Here is a 13,383-nt window from a genome sequence, read left to right as displayed (position 1 = left end):
ATCAGTAATTAGATGTCCCTATAATACATTTAATAGTTCACAATAGTTTAAGAATATGTCAGTCATGAAAAAGCATATTTACTGGTAAGATTCATTATAGCCTATATTTTCTAAAATATTTTATTTATTATTTTTATTTTATGTGTATGAGTGTATTGCCTGCATGCGAGTGCACCCATGTCATGCAGTGCTGCAGAGGTCAGAAGAGGGCTTCGGATTCCCCTGAAACTGGAGTTAAGGATGGTTCGTAGCCACCATGTGGGTTCTGGGAATCAAACCCGGGTCCTCTGCAAGAGCAGTCAGTGCTCTTAACCGCTGAGCCATCTCTCCAGCCCCATAACCTATATTTTTTTAAAGGTAAAATATTAATTAAAATAGACATTGCACTATTGCATTTTCTTATTATCTGAGTTCTTAGAATACTGTAGCACAACACTGGTGCCTGTTGAGAATGCTAATTAACTTGCAGATTTTTTTTTCCTAAAGGCTTTCAGAAATTGGGCATAGTAATAGCACCACCCTTTAACTGACAGCAATTTCCCATATGTGGACTCTAGTGCAAGCTGCAGAATTCCAAGAGCTCCGTCTGTCAGCTCATTGGATTATTTTAAAACAATCTTGGACCCTAAAGACTCATTCTGGCACATTATCAAAGTTGGGAGGGTAGGGAAGCATGGTAAAATGGGAAGGGTATAGATTGGGTAAATTTCCTACCCCATGGGAGGCATCTGGGTCGGAGGTGACAGGGAACTGTTTTGGTTTTCTCTTAGTGCAGACACTGGTGCAAAAAGTTCCTACCTTTTTATCCAAAGTTTTGTGAAATTTAATTTCATGGTTCTAATTGCCTATGTTATACCGAGTCTGTGGACATAGGAAAGGTTCCAGGTACGGCTTAGTGTGAGGAATATAGGGGTAACAGCCTTACAGTAGAGAACCTAAGTGAAAATCTGCATTCTGAAAGATAAAGTTTCCCCTTCTTCCTACTCTCCTCCTATAATTGACTCTCGAAATTCTATTAGCCAGCTTAAAGACCCTTGTACTCACCAAGTAGAAAATTGAAAGAGTCCCTTCTTAGGAAATTTAGAAACCCAAAAGTAAAGAATGGCATAAATAGCTGTTTGGGGACCCCCTTAGTAAACATTCCATATCGGTGAACAGTGTCTACAATGAGACATATTTGACAAGCCTCAGCATACCCCATGCACACTCTCCAGCTGCCTCATCCTGAAGCAGGAGAGGTAACAGAGAACATTGAGGAAAGACTCTACCATGAAAGAGTAAGTCTAAACAAAACTGACAAAAAAGGAAGTTAGAAGAAACAAACAATGCAAGTAAAAACAGGCATTTTCAGAAGTACTGATAGTATACTTAGTGATATAGTAAATCCATGAAACTAGAACAGTGGTATATGAAAAAGAACAATCTCCAAACAAATCAGAATTACAAAATGTAAAAATACTACAGGCATGAGTGCATGTATATACATACACTCATATCATGCAATGCCACAGAGGCTAGAAGAGGGCATCAGATCTCCGGGAACTGGAGTTACAGATGGTTGTCAGCTCCCATGTGGGTGCTGGGAACCGAACCCAAGTCCTCTGTAAGAATAGCCAGTGCTCTCAACCACTGAGCCATCTCTCCAGCCCCTGCTGACTTTATTTTTAATAAGAACCTTGGAAGAGACAAATGAGAAGCTGGTTATGGAGTTCTATGCCTGTCATCCCAGTACTCAAGAGGCTGAGCATTTTGAGTTAAAAATCTACAGGAGCATCCATTGTCTCTCACTGAAACTTACTCATAGGTCCACCTAGAATCAAGACAAGAAGCTAAAGACCTCACTTTTCTATAACAAGAGTGTCCAAGAATTTGAGTGCCATGTTTTAAAATCTAACCAGAGTGAGTTCAAGGCCAACCTGAGCAATTTATTGAGACCCTCAAAATAAAAGGTAAAAATAAGGAGCTAGAGAGATAGCTTAGCAGTTAAGAGTACGTACTGCTCTTCCAGAGGACCTGAGTTTAGTTCCCAGCACCCGTCAGGAGACTCATAACTACCTGTAACTCCAGCTCCAAGGGATCCAATGCCCTCCTCTAGCCTCCAAAGGCTTTAACTCCCCTTCTCCCACATAAATATTCAGGGCGTGGTGGTGCACGCCTTTAATCTCAGCAGTCAGAGGCAGAGGCATGTGGATCTCTGTGAGTTCAAGACCAGCTTGGTCTACATAGTGAGTTGCAGGCCACCTGGGGCTGCAGGGAGACCCTATCTCAAGAAGACCGAAAAAAAAAAAAAAAGAATTAATCAAAATTGTAAAAGTAGATTCATTGAGCCAAAATTATAGAAAAATGAAAAACATTCAGAGACATAATATTCTGAAGAAACACATTAGGCTGGAAATCTAGTCAGCCTACAGGTGCATGACAGGTCACAGTCATTCCTGTATTTCCTCACTGAGTTTTTCCATGGGTTTGCCTTTCTATTTTCTAATTTGTCCACACTTGGCTTTGCATTCAATTGGAGTCTTTTCCAACCTTTGTTCACTTTAGCCTAATGATTCACCTTGCCCAGGTGCATCCCACATGGACGGTTGTGTTCATTGCCCTCTCACCCTGCACCACTGGATATTAATACTCTATTTCTTTCTGTGTATCTGAACTTCCTTGCCAGATGCTGACCTTTGCCAATAGTCAGGGAACAGGTGTGTACTTTTGCAGCAGTTCCCTGGGGAGCAGGAAAGGCACACATGGTCTTCCTCCACACACAGAAGAGGCTTTAAAAGGGCCTTTGTGGGTTTTGCTAGTCTGAGGTCACAAAAGGAGTTGAACTTTACGATGACCATATGGTGCCAGTCAGAATATTGATTAACCAAAAAGTATGATTAAGCAGGAGGGAAGTAGAAACAACAGTGTGTTTGAGCACATAAAAGATTTAAGTATTTCTTTCATGCATCAATGGATAATGTCTAAAATTTAAAAATCAACTAAGAACAATATTTAAAGATGAATAGAAGAAAAATCTAAAAAGGACATGGAACAGCCAGGGTCTGCAGGATGCTAGGTTTTCATAGAAGTTTTATATCACATGTCTTTTAAAATACTGTTCTGTTTGTTTTTATTTTAAAACTTTAAATTAAAAAATATAATGTAATTCCAATTCTAGGACTCAGTCATTTAAAAAAAAAAGTCAGAGATGTGGGCAAAAACACATCAAAATGTGTACTAAAATATAAAAGGAAGAAAATAAAAAATGACCCATTTAAAAATTTGAAAGCTTTGTGTGTTGGTTCACACCAGCCCTTGAAAGGTAGAGGCAAGAAGATTAGGAGTTCAAGGTCATCCTTAGCTACATGAGACCCTGTCTCAAAAAAACAAAAAAATTGGAAAAGGTCAGGTGAAGTATGAGATGATGAAATAGTGCACAACTATTGAACACTGGGGTATATTTGTGTGGGGTTTTTGACAGCTGAACTGAATATATGTATGCAGATGGTGCTAGTAACTCTAATTGAGTTGCATTAGAATACATTGCAAATTTACATTTTGGTTGGAAAGATACAGCTAAATAAGTTAAATGAAAGCTAGCAGCTCTCCCTTGGAGATATTTATGAAAGTAACATAGATAGGGATTTTAGGAAAAGTTACAACTTAACTCCCAGGTTTCTTTGCAGATATACAGAGTTCTAAACCTACACAGGAGTAGTCCAGAATTTCCCAAACTGCTAGTGGAATGTTCTAAAAGCTAAATCATTACCCCAACTGATTTTTAGATTCAAAGGGATACTGTTTGAAAAATATGTATTGTGAGCAACAACTCAAGTCAAATAGATCTGTTGTGAGGTCAGTAAACACTGAGATGATGCTGTGAGCAAATGATTTCCACCCTCCCTTCACTCTTGGTAGGTCTCCTGTTGTCATTTCCATCCTTCTGGAAAGTCTTCGTGTTTATTGCCCATCCTCTGCTATCTGAGTTGAGAAGGGAATCCCTGGTAAAAAGAAAAATTCATTCAAAGAAATAAGAAATTTGTTTCTTATCATGCTGGGGACAGCATTCTTCAGAATGAAGACTCTTAAGTTATCATCTTCCAATTTTTGATAATATATGTTTATGCAAACTTCAACAAGATAATGACCTTATTCCACGAATGTCTCAGAGTCAGAAATACAGGACACAAGTTACAAAGCATGAGAGGGATGTTCTATTCTAAATCTCAAAGAGGTTGCTTGTTAATTTCCCTTTTTCTTCATGTACTTTATACTTTTTCTGATTCTATCCTCCCCCATTTTTTAATTTGACTATAAGAATCTCAAAGCGCGCGCACGTGTGTGTGTGTGTGTGTGTGTGTGTGTGTGTGTGTGTGTGTCGGGGGAGGCCAATTTAGTGGCAGTCCTGTGTTGTCAAAAAGAGTCAAATTAGGGACTAGAGAAATAGTTCGTGGGTTAAGAGCACTGGCTTCTCTTGCAGAGGACCGGGGTTCAATTCCCAGCACCCATGTGACAGCTAGCAACTGCTCTAACTCCAGTTCCAGGGGATCTGGCACCCTCTTTTGACCTCAGTGGGCATTGCGTGAGACAGGTGCACTTACAAAATACATGCAAGCAATACACTCATACACAAAATTTAAAAAATAATATTTTTTTTTTTAAAAGAGTCAAATTGGTATAAGCAAAAGTAGCCCATGGAAGACTGGGATTTGGAAGACCTGAATTCTCTCATACCCTTTTATTATTTTCTGTAAAATCAAGGCATTGAACTAGACAAGCATTTCTAAAGTCTGTTTCAGTTTTCAAATCAAAAACACAGATTTCTTAGGCAAGAGATGCATTATAGTAAAAATATTTACCTCTATTTAAAACTTATTCAGAGGAGGCTGGAGAGATGGCTCAGCAGTTAAGAACACTGACTGTTCTTGCAGAAGACCCGGATTCAAATCCCAGCACCCACATGGCAGCTAATAACTGTCCGTAACTCCAGTTCCAGGGGGATCCAACAGCCTCTTCTGTCCTCCGAGGGCATTGCACGACACAGGTGCACTTACCTACATGCAGGTATAACACTCATACATATAAAATAAAAGTAAATAAAATATTTTTTTAAAACTTATACAGAAACCATGAGTTAGCTTAGGAAATAAAGGTGCCTGCCACCAAGTTACACACACACACACACACACACACACACACACACACACACACAAAGTGTTTTAAAGTAAAATAAATAAATGAGTAACAAAAAAATAATATGTGGGGCTGGAGAGATGGCTCAGTGGATGGAAACGCTAACTGTTCTTGCAGAGGACCCACGTTCGTATCCCAGCACCCACATGGCAGCTGAAGACTGTCTGTAACTCCAGTTCCAGGGAATCTGACAATCTCTTCTGTCCTCTACAGGCATTGCATGACACGGGTGCACTTATCTACATGTGGGCAGTGCATGCATACATATAAAATAAAAATAAACAAAATATTTTTTAAAAATGTTTAAAATGTGTAAGTTTTGACCCTGGGAAATAGAAAAATCTGCGGGGTGTGCCAGCTCATTTTTGCAATTCCAGGTAGAGGCAGGAGGATCAGAAGTTCTGTGCCAGCATCAGCTACATAAGAAGTTCAAGGTCAGTTTGGGCTACATGACCCTGTCTAAAATAAAAGAAAGAAATAGAAAAATCTTGTTCTTGATGATGGAAGTCCCATATGGTATCAGATTACCACATGCAAAGGTTCATCCTGCTCTGCCAGACAGGTTTATGTCCCATTTACTCTTGATTTCCTGCTTGGAAAGAGCGAAAATTGTTGACTGGATAAAGAAGTAAGGCACTCTCTTAGTACCTGTTCAACATCATTGTGAAACTAGAAGGAAGTACCATCTTGGCATTTTTCATATCCGGCCATGCCTTCTCCGAAGCCCTCCCTCAAATATCTTAATATTAGATACTGTACTATACATCCCTAAGCCATGACTACATATACCTCTTACATAAGAGGCAGTTAAGAACAGAAAGCATGGCCCCATTAACAGCTGAATATTTGTTGAGCATTGTCTCCATACCTTAATTTTAAATTTAAATTTATAGCTGCTGAAAAATAATGATCAGGTGAAAATATAGTTAGTGAATGGGTGATTCACCCTGGGGAGGTGAAATCATTACTCAGTTTTCATTTCAATTCCTAATACAAGAAAGTAGCATTTTTCAGAGAACCATAGAGTTCTGATTCTCTCAGGGAGTCCAGGGGCTATTGCAGGTCAGCCAGCTTTATGTTTAATGATCCTGCTGGTTTTCTGCTGCCATTATGACTCACCTGAAAAATGGGAATTATGATTATATTTTCTTGGCTATTCCTGAAAATACTGAGATGTCACTGAGGTGTGTGACATTCTGACACTGTCATAACCAGCCATAAAACACTTCAAGTATATTACCCATTACTGTTGCTAAGCTATAACTCACTTGTCCCTGGATATCTGCTACTAGTCCGTATTCAAAGGGTAAAGCAAAGACTGCTAGACAAGGCCAGTGCACATAAAAATAATACACGATTCTTAAAAGAGAAGCGCATCAAGAGTTATTAGTACCATATGTGAGGTTCTCCTAGTTTTTGAAGATAGTTTAAGCCTTTCTTGTTTGGAGGGGGCAGGGCTTTGTTTGTTGTTTGTTTGTTTGTTTGTTTGCTCATATACCCCAGGCTAGAAACTGAAAATGACCTTGAATTCCTGATCCTCCTGCCAACACCTCCCAAATACTGGAATTACAGGTGTGCATGGCTATGCCTGCATTATTGTAAGTCATTTCTAAAGAAAGAATATTAATGTATCCTCTACATACCTGTTTGTTATGATCATTTGAACAAACTATTCAAAAAGCATCTATGAAGTAACTCTAGACGGCTCCTGAATTAAAATATTTCTTAAGTAATACCAGCATGGACTGGTAAAAAAAAAAAAAAAAAAAAGAGTATTTGCCTCACATGCAGGAGGCCCTAGGTTCAATCCCCAGCACTAAATAAACTGAACCTGGTGGTATAGTCCTATAATCCCAGCACTCAGAAGGTAGAGGCAAGAGGACCATAAACAGGAAGTTTGAAGTTACCCTGGGCTATTTGAGACCCTATCTCAAAACCAATAAATAAACAAATACATATTTAGAGCCAGGCATGGTAGCACACACCTTTGATCCCAGCACAGAGGCAGAGACAGGCAGATCTCTGTGAGTTCGAGGCCACCCTGGTCAGCTACGGCTACTGGGAGACCCTGTCTCAAAAAAGACAAAAATATATATATACATATTTATTACAATATATGTATAATACATTACATACATACATACGTATGTACATACATACATGCATACATACATACATAGGAATCTCAGCACTCAGGATATAGAGGGAGGAGGATTTTAAATTAGAGACCAGCCTGAGATACATACCAAGAGCCTGTCTCCAAACAGCCACAACTATATATATTCCTATGTTCTGTTGTTAAAGAACAAAGTGAATGACTGCAGATGATACAGCCGTAAATTTTCTTCAAGCTCTCTGTTTTCCTGAGTGATGGAGAAATGTGCAAATGTGAGGAACACTATAATTGATGTAACCGGGGCGTTCAGAAGAAAGTGAATTTGTGTCCAGTTAGGAAAATCAAGACAGCTTCTGAAATAGGCAACGTGACATAGTTCCTAAAGAAGAAGGTCTTGATCATAAAGATGGAAATGGAGGCATCCCAGGGAAAGAAAGCCATGACAGAGTGATGTAGATGGGCATGTATGTACTGTGTGCAAAGAAGAACAAGGGGCCAAGTGTAATGGTGCACACCTTAATCCCAGCACTTAGGAGGCAGAGGCAGAAGGATAGTTACAAGTTCTAGGCCAGGCTGGTCTACAAAGCAAATTCGATGTCAGCCAGGGCCACAGGGCAAGACCTTACCTCACAATAAAGAAAAGCTATAAACTGGGCTGGTGGCACACTCCTTTGATCCCAGCACTCAGGAGGCAGAGGCAGATGAATGTCTGTGAGTTCCAGGCCAGCCTAGTCTACAGAACTCAAGCAGCAGGGCAGTGTAAGGGACAAAAAAATGCAGAAGTGCTCTGAGATGATAAGTACTGACCATATACATTTAAAAGATACATATAAAGCTGGGCATGTGGTGTGCACCTTTAATCCCAGCATCCATGTCAAGTGATTCACAATCACCTGTAACTCTAGCTCCAGATCTGATGACATCATCTTCTGGACTACATGGGCAGCTGCACCGTGTACATCCACATGGACGTATAAAATATACCTTTTTTTTTTTTTGGCTCTTTTTGAGACGGGGTCTCCTTGTAGCCCCAACTGGCCTGAAATTTTCTATATAGACCAGGCTGGCCTTGAACTCACAGAGCTCTGCCTGCCTCTGCCTCCCAAGTGCTGGGATTAAAGGCATGGTAAAATACATGTAATTTAAAATAAAATAAATCTTTTTGTAAAGCAGAGAAAGGATGTAGAAGCTGATAGATAGGAGAGAAGCAATTAAGGGTAGCACCAGGATGCTGAACTTGTATAGCAGAAATAGGAAAGTTAAATGAAAAAAAAACAGTCTGTTAGATTACCAACATGGTAAGCTTGAGGTGTGTGCTGTCCAGGTTGATGGCCTCTGCCTTGCAACCTTACTACTGGGTAAAACCACCCAGTTGTATGATTAGCCTGTGTTCCTTGCTCATGGCTGTTCTGAAGCAAAAGTAGTGGGGGTTTTTTGTTTTGTTTTGTTTTTAAATCTTCATCAAACTGGACAACTTTAAGTTTCATGTCTCTTCCAAATTCCCCAAGAGAATAGGAAAACAGGTTGCAAAAGAATAATGAGATCTCTGATCAGGAAGAGAATTATTATGTGGAAAAACCCAAGTCCCTTGTCTTTAAGAATTGTTCATTTTGTAGGTCTAGGTGGCTTATGCCTTTAATTCCACCACTCTGGAGGCAGAGAGACAGGCAGATGTCTATGATTCAAGGCCTGCCTGGTCTACATAGTGAGTTCCAGGCAGCCAGGGCTTCATAGTGAGGCCCTGTACTAGATAGCTTTAGTTATCAACTTGACAGACCTGGGTAGAGGGAGCCTCAATTGGTGAATTTCCTCTATTGGACTGGCCTGTGGCCATGTCTGTGGGGCATCTTCTTGATTATTGAGTGATGTGGGAGGGCCCAGCCCAGGGTGGGTGGTGCCACCCCGGCAGGTAGTTCTGTGTTGTATAAGAAAGCAGGTTGAGCAGGGACCAGGGGAGCAAGCCAGTAAGCAGCGTTCCTCCATGGCCTGTGCTTCAGCTCCTGCCTCCAGGTTCCTGCCCTGAGTTCCTACCTCGGGCTCCCTCAGTGATGAACTGTGGACCTGGGAGATGTAAGCCAAATAAACCCTTTCCTCCCAAAGTTGGTATTGGTCAGAGTGTTTTGTCACAGCAGTGGAGAAACAAACTAGAATAGACCCTGTCTGGGAGACCCTGTTTATAGACCCTGTTTATTGCTTCCTCATATCCCAGTAAATTAAAGCAAGAAAATATGGAAAAAGTAATTCTACCACACTCACATTTCCCTCCCAGTCTTTCTCAGATGAAGGTATCGTACAGTAGCCAAGCTGTTCAGCTATAAATGGGATTGACTTCCTTGCCAGATGCCCCCCATACTGTATTAGTAGGAAAGAATAGACAGCAAGGAGGGGGCTTGCCCTATTCCTTCATATCCTGCTACCTTTCTAGCTGTGTAGCTGGGAAGCCCAGCAACAGAAAGCCTGCTTCCACAAAGCCAGAACTCAGTAAGTTGCTCTAACTCCAGGGCTAGTGGATTGAGTAAATTTCTTTCTTACAGTATATCCAAACCATTTTGGAAAAGGTGGAGATATGCTTCCTGTCTTTCTTTGTGGCTACCAGAATCTCCTTCTTACATACATACTAAACTCTCCTTCTAGATACCAATGTAGAACTACAGAGAATTTATTTATTTATTTTTGGGTTGGGGGGGTTGGTTTTTTGGGGGTTTGTTTTTTTGTTTTTTTGAGACAGGGTCTCCCTGTAACCCCAGCTGATCTGGAACTCACTATGTAAACCAGGCTGACCTTGAACTCACAAAGATCCATCCTCTTACATACATACTAAACTCTCCTTCTAGATACCAATGTAGAACTACAGAGAATTTATTTATTTATTTTTGGGTTGGGGGGGTTGGTTTTTTGGGGGTTTGTTTTTTTGTTTTTTTGAGACAGGGTCTCCCTGTAACCCCAGCTGATCTGGAACTCACTATGTAGACCAGGCTGACCTTGAACTCACAAAGATCCATCTGCCTCTGTCTGGAATCAAAGGTGTGTGCCACCACGCCCTGCTAGAGAATTTATTTTAAGGGAGACCTGTTTTCTCCCTGCAGGGTGAGACTGAGGCAGGAAGATTGACATGAGTTCGAGGCCAGCCTGGGCGACATAGTGCGTTCCAGTCCAGCCTGAGCTACAGAGTAAGACCTTGTCTCAAAAAACACAGAACAGGGGGCTAGAGAGATGGTTCAGCAGTTAAGAGCACATTTTTTTTTTTTTAAGCAGAGGGGCTGGAGAGACGGCTTAGTGGTTAAGAGCACTGACTGCTCTTGCAGAGGACTAGGGTTCGATTCCCAGCACCCACATGGCGGCTACAAACCGTCCTTAACTCCAGTTCCAGGGGAATCCAAAGCCCTCTTCTGACCTCCCCAGCATTGCGCGACATGGGTGCACTCACATACATGCAGGCAATACACTCATACACATAAAATAAAAATAATAAAATATTTTTTTACAAAAAAGCAGAAACAAAGGGAGCTAGAAAGATGGTTCAGTGATTAAGAACACTGGCACTCAGGAGGCAGAAACAGGTGGATCTCAATGAGTTTGAGGCCAGCCAGAGCTACATAATGAATCCCTATCTGAAAAAACCACTCAAACAAACAAAAAAAGGGTCTTTTCACAAAAGATAGCTGAAAACATTAAGGGAGAATAGCCTAATAGGTGGAGATGGTCATCCTCTAGCAACTTGAAGACACCCTACAGTAGAATATTGGTTTTTCTACATTTAGAAAAAGGGGTCCAGGCCAGGCATGGTGGCACATGCCCTTAATCCTAGCACTTGGGAGACAGAGGCAGGTGTATCTCTGTGAGTTCAAGTCCAACCTGGTCTACATAGTTCCAGGCCAGCTGTGGCTATAGGGGGACCCTGTCTCAAAAAGACCAATAGAGAGAGAGAGAGAGAGAGAGAGAGAGAGAGAAAGAGAGAAAGAAAGATGTCCAGCTTTCAAGTCCAGATAATAGTAGTTAAAATTGAAAACAGTTTATTTATGTCATCTAATCCTTCTTTGTTTCCTGACTTATAAAAAGCATTTGTTTCTTAAAGTAAAAGACCACTTTGTATATCCATTATTTACCAACAGGGAATCTGTCTGCCTGTGGTCTACAGAGACCAGAGTATACACCTTTGGAATTAATCCCTTTGTACATCCTCCCATCAGAGCCTGGCCTGTCAGTTCTTTTGTAGGGAATATTGTTTTACAGTGTTCACCATCTGAGGAGGCCTTCAGTGTCATGAGCACTGGTACACTCTCTTGTCTATTTTCACATTTCTAAAAGATAAAACAGTTCAAACCACACATTCTCTATGAACTACTAAAGACTAGGGAAAAAATGCTTTGTTTTCTCGTGACCTGGATTGACAGGAAGCACACCTACAGGAGGCGAAGAACCCCTTTTAAAGACCCTCCTAATGAAGCCCTAGGGGAATTGCTGTACAAGGCACAGTATGCATCTGGAGATGAGCAGTGTGGCACCAGGCTCAGAACTGTGGCTGCTGGATACAGTCTGCATTTATTTTATATCAGCCTATTTTGGGCCCCAGTGAGAAAATTATTTTAATAATATCTTGCTCTGCTGGAAATAACATGCGATGAGTGGCAGATGTTAGAAAACAGAAAAGTTGCAGTACTGTGTTCTCCTTGAGACCTACAGAATATATAAAGTTGTTCTTTCTGGCCTTTGAAGTCCCAGATTCTGGACTCTGTCAGATTCTGGGCTTGTCCCACCTGTGATGTTCTGATTTGTATGAGGTTCACTGTTCTAGTCTATATCTAATGTCCCTTCTAGTTTATACTGCTCTAAAGCAAAACATACAGCTTTCTTAGAGGCAGGAAACTGCTTATGCTCTGTGCTGAATAGACAGTACATAAGCAAAGCACATAAATAGAAAACAGTCATCTGTTCATTCACTCATTCAGACACTAATTAGAGCAGGAGAATGTGAGCAAGAGAAAATTTCCCTGCCCTCATGAAGCTTAAGTTCTAGAAGGAGGTTTGTGTAAAGCCTTTCTAAAACAATACTGTATAGTTCCCCATGTATAAGCTCAGTGAAGGCAGATATCTCATCTGATCTGTTTATGACTGTGCCCAAGCAGGGCCTGACTTACAGCAGTTGCTCAGTGGGTATTTGTTGACTGAATGAACAGCCATCAGTGTAAGAAAGAAACTAAATCATTTTCTTTGTTTCTAACTTTAACTCATTATATTTTTTTATAAATTCTAGTGTTTTTTTATGAAAAAATATTTATGTCCCAATGTCTAATCTCTTCTCTATATGTACATATATAATATGTATAAATATATATATGTATATATATGATATATGTAGATACACCCATGTATCAACATATATATTATTTACATTTAAATGTTTACCATATTTGTTTTTGGTTAAATAAATTATACTTTCACATACAAGTTAAACAATCTAGGGTAAAATGGTCTGTCTCACAGAAATAAAATTTTCATTAAAACCAAATAAAAAGGATAGTCAGGCCAAAGATGCTGTTGTCATGCCTATAATCCCAATATCCAGGAAACTAAGGCAGGAGGATTGCAAATTCAAGGTCAGGCAGGGCTATATAGTGACTCCCTGTGTCAAAATAAAATACAAAGGATATTCAGGGGTGCTGTGCATCATCAGTTACAATCTGTTCAGATTGTGTGACTGTGGTAATCAGACTGTTATGTAGGCATCTTTCCATATTCAGAGTAATGCTGAGCAGGTATGCATGTCTCTACTGGGTGAAAGGAGAGGGTCCAAGCTAGAAATAAAAAGTAAAATGAGAGTTCAAGGTTTGAAACTAGCATGTGAGTATAATCACAAGTACTTGGCAATGCTAGAATGCTCTGTAATAACTGGTCTGTGAATAAAGTATGATGGGAAATTAGTTTTCTGATAGGCTTACTATAATTTACAGAGCTCCTTCACAGTTTGCCTTATAACCTGAAGGTAAAAATGTCCCTCAACTTTCTAATGTTCAACAAATGCTGCTCACAACACTCTGAACACAGCCTGTATGTTAGTTAAGCAGTAAAGCTCAGAACACTAAGAGCAAGCAAGA

At 40.3% G+C, this 13,383-nt stretch overlaps 1 protein-coding gene across 1 annotated transcript in view; it reads left to right on the top strand.

Annotated features, from left to right (window-relative positions):
* Positions 1-13,383, top strand: part of Pdss2 (decaprenyl diphosphate synthase subunit 2) — a 305,129-nt gene that overhangs the window by 250,538 nt on the left and 41,208 nt on the right. The gene's annotated exons all lie outside the window — the stretch shown is intronic.

This window comes from Nannospalax galili, unplaced genomic scaffold (assembly GCF_000622305.1).
Source record: "Nannospalax galili isolate Female #2095 unplaced genomic scaffold, S.galili_v1.0 scaffold324, whole genome shotgun sequence".
In the NCBI taxonomy this organism is placed as follows: domain Eukaryota; kingdom Metazoa; phylum Chordata; class Mammalia; order Rodentia; family Spalacidae; genus Nannospalax; species Nannospalax galili.
Note: the sequence above shows the minus strand (reverse complement) of the source record. Positions and strands in the feature narration are given on the sequence as shown.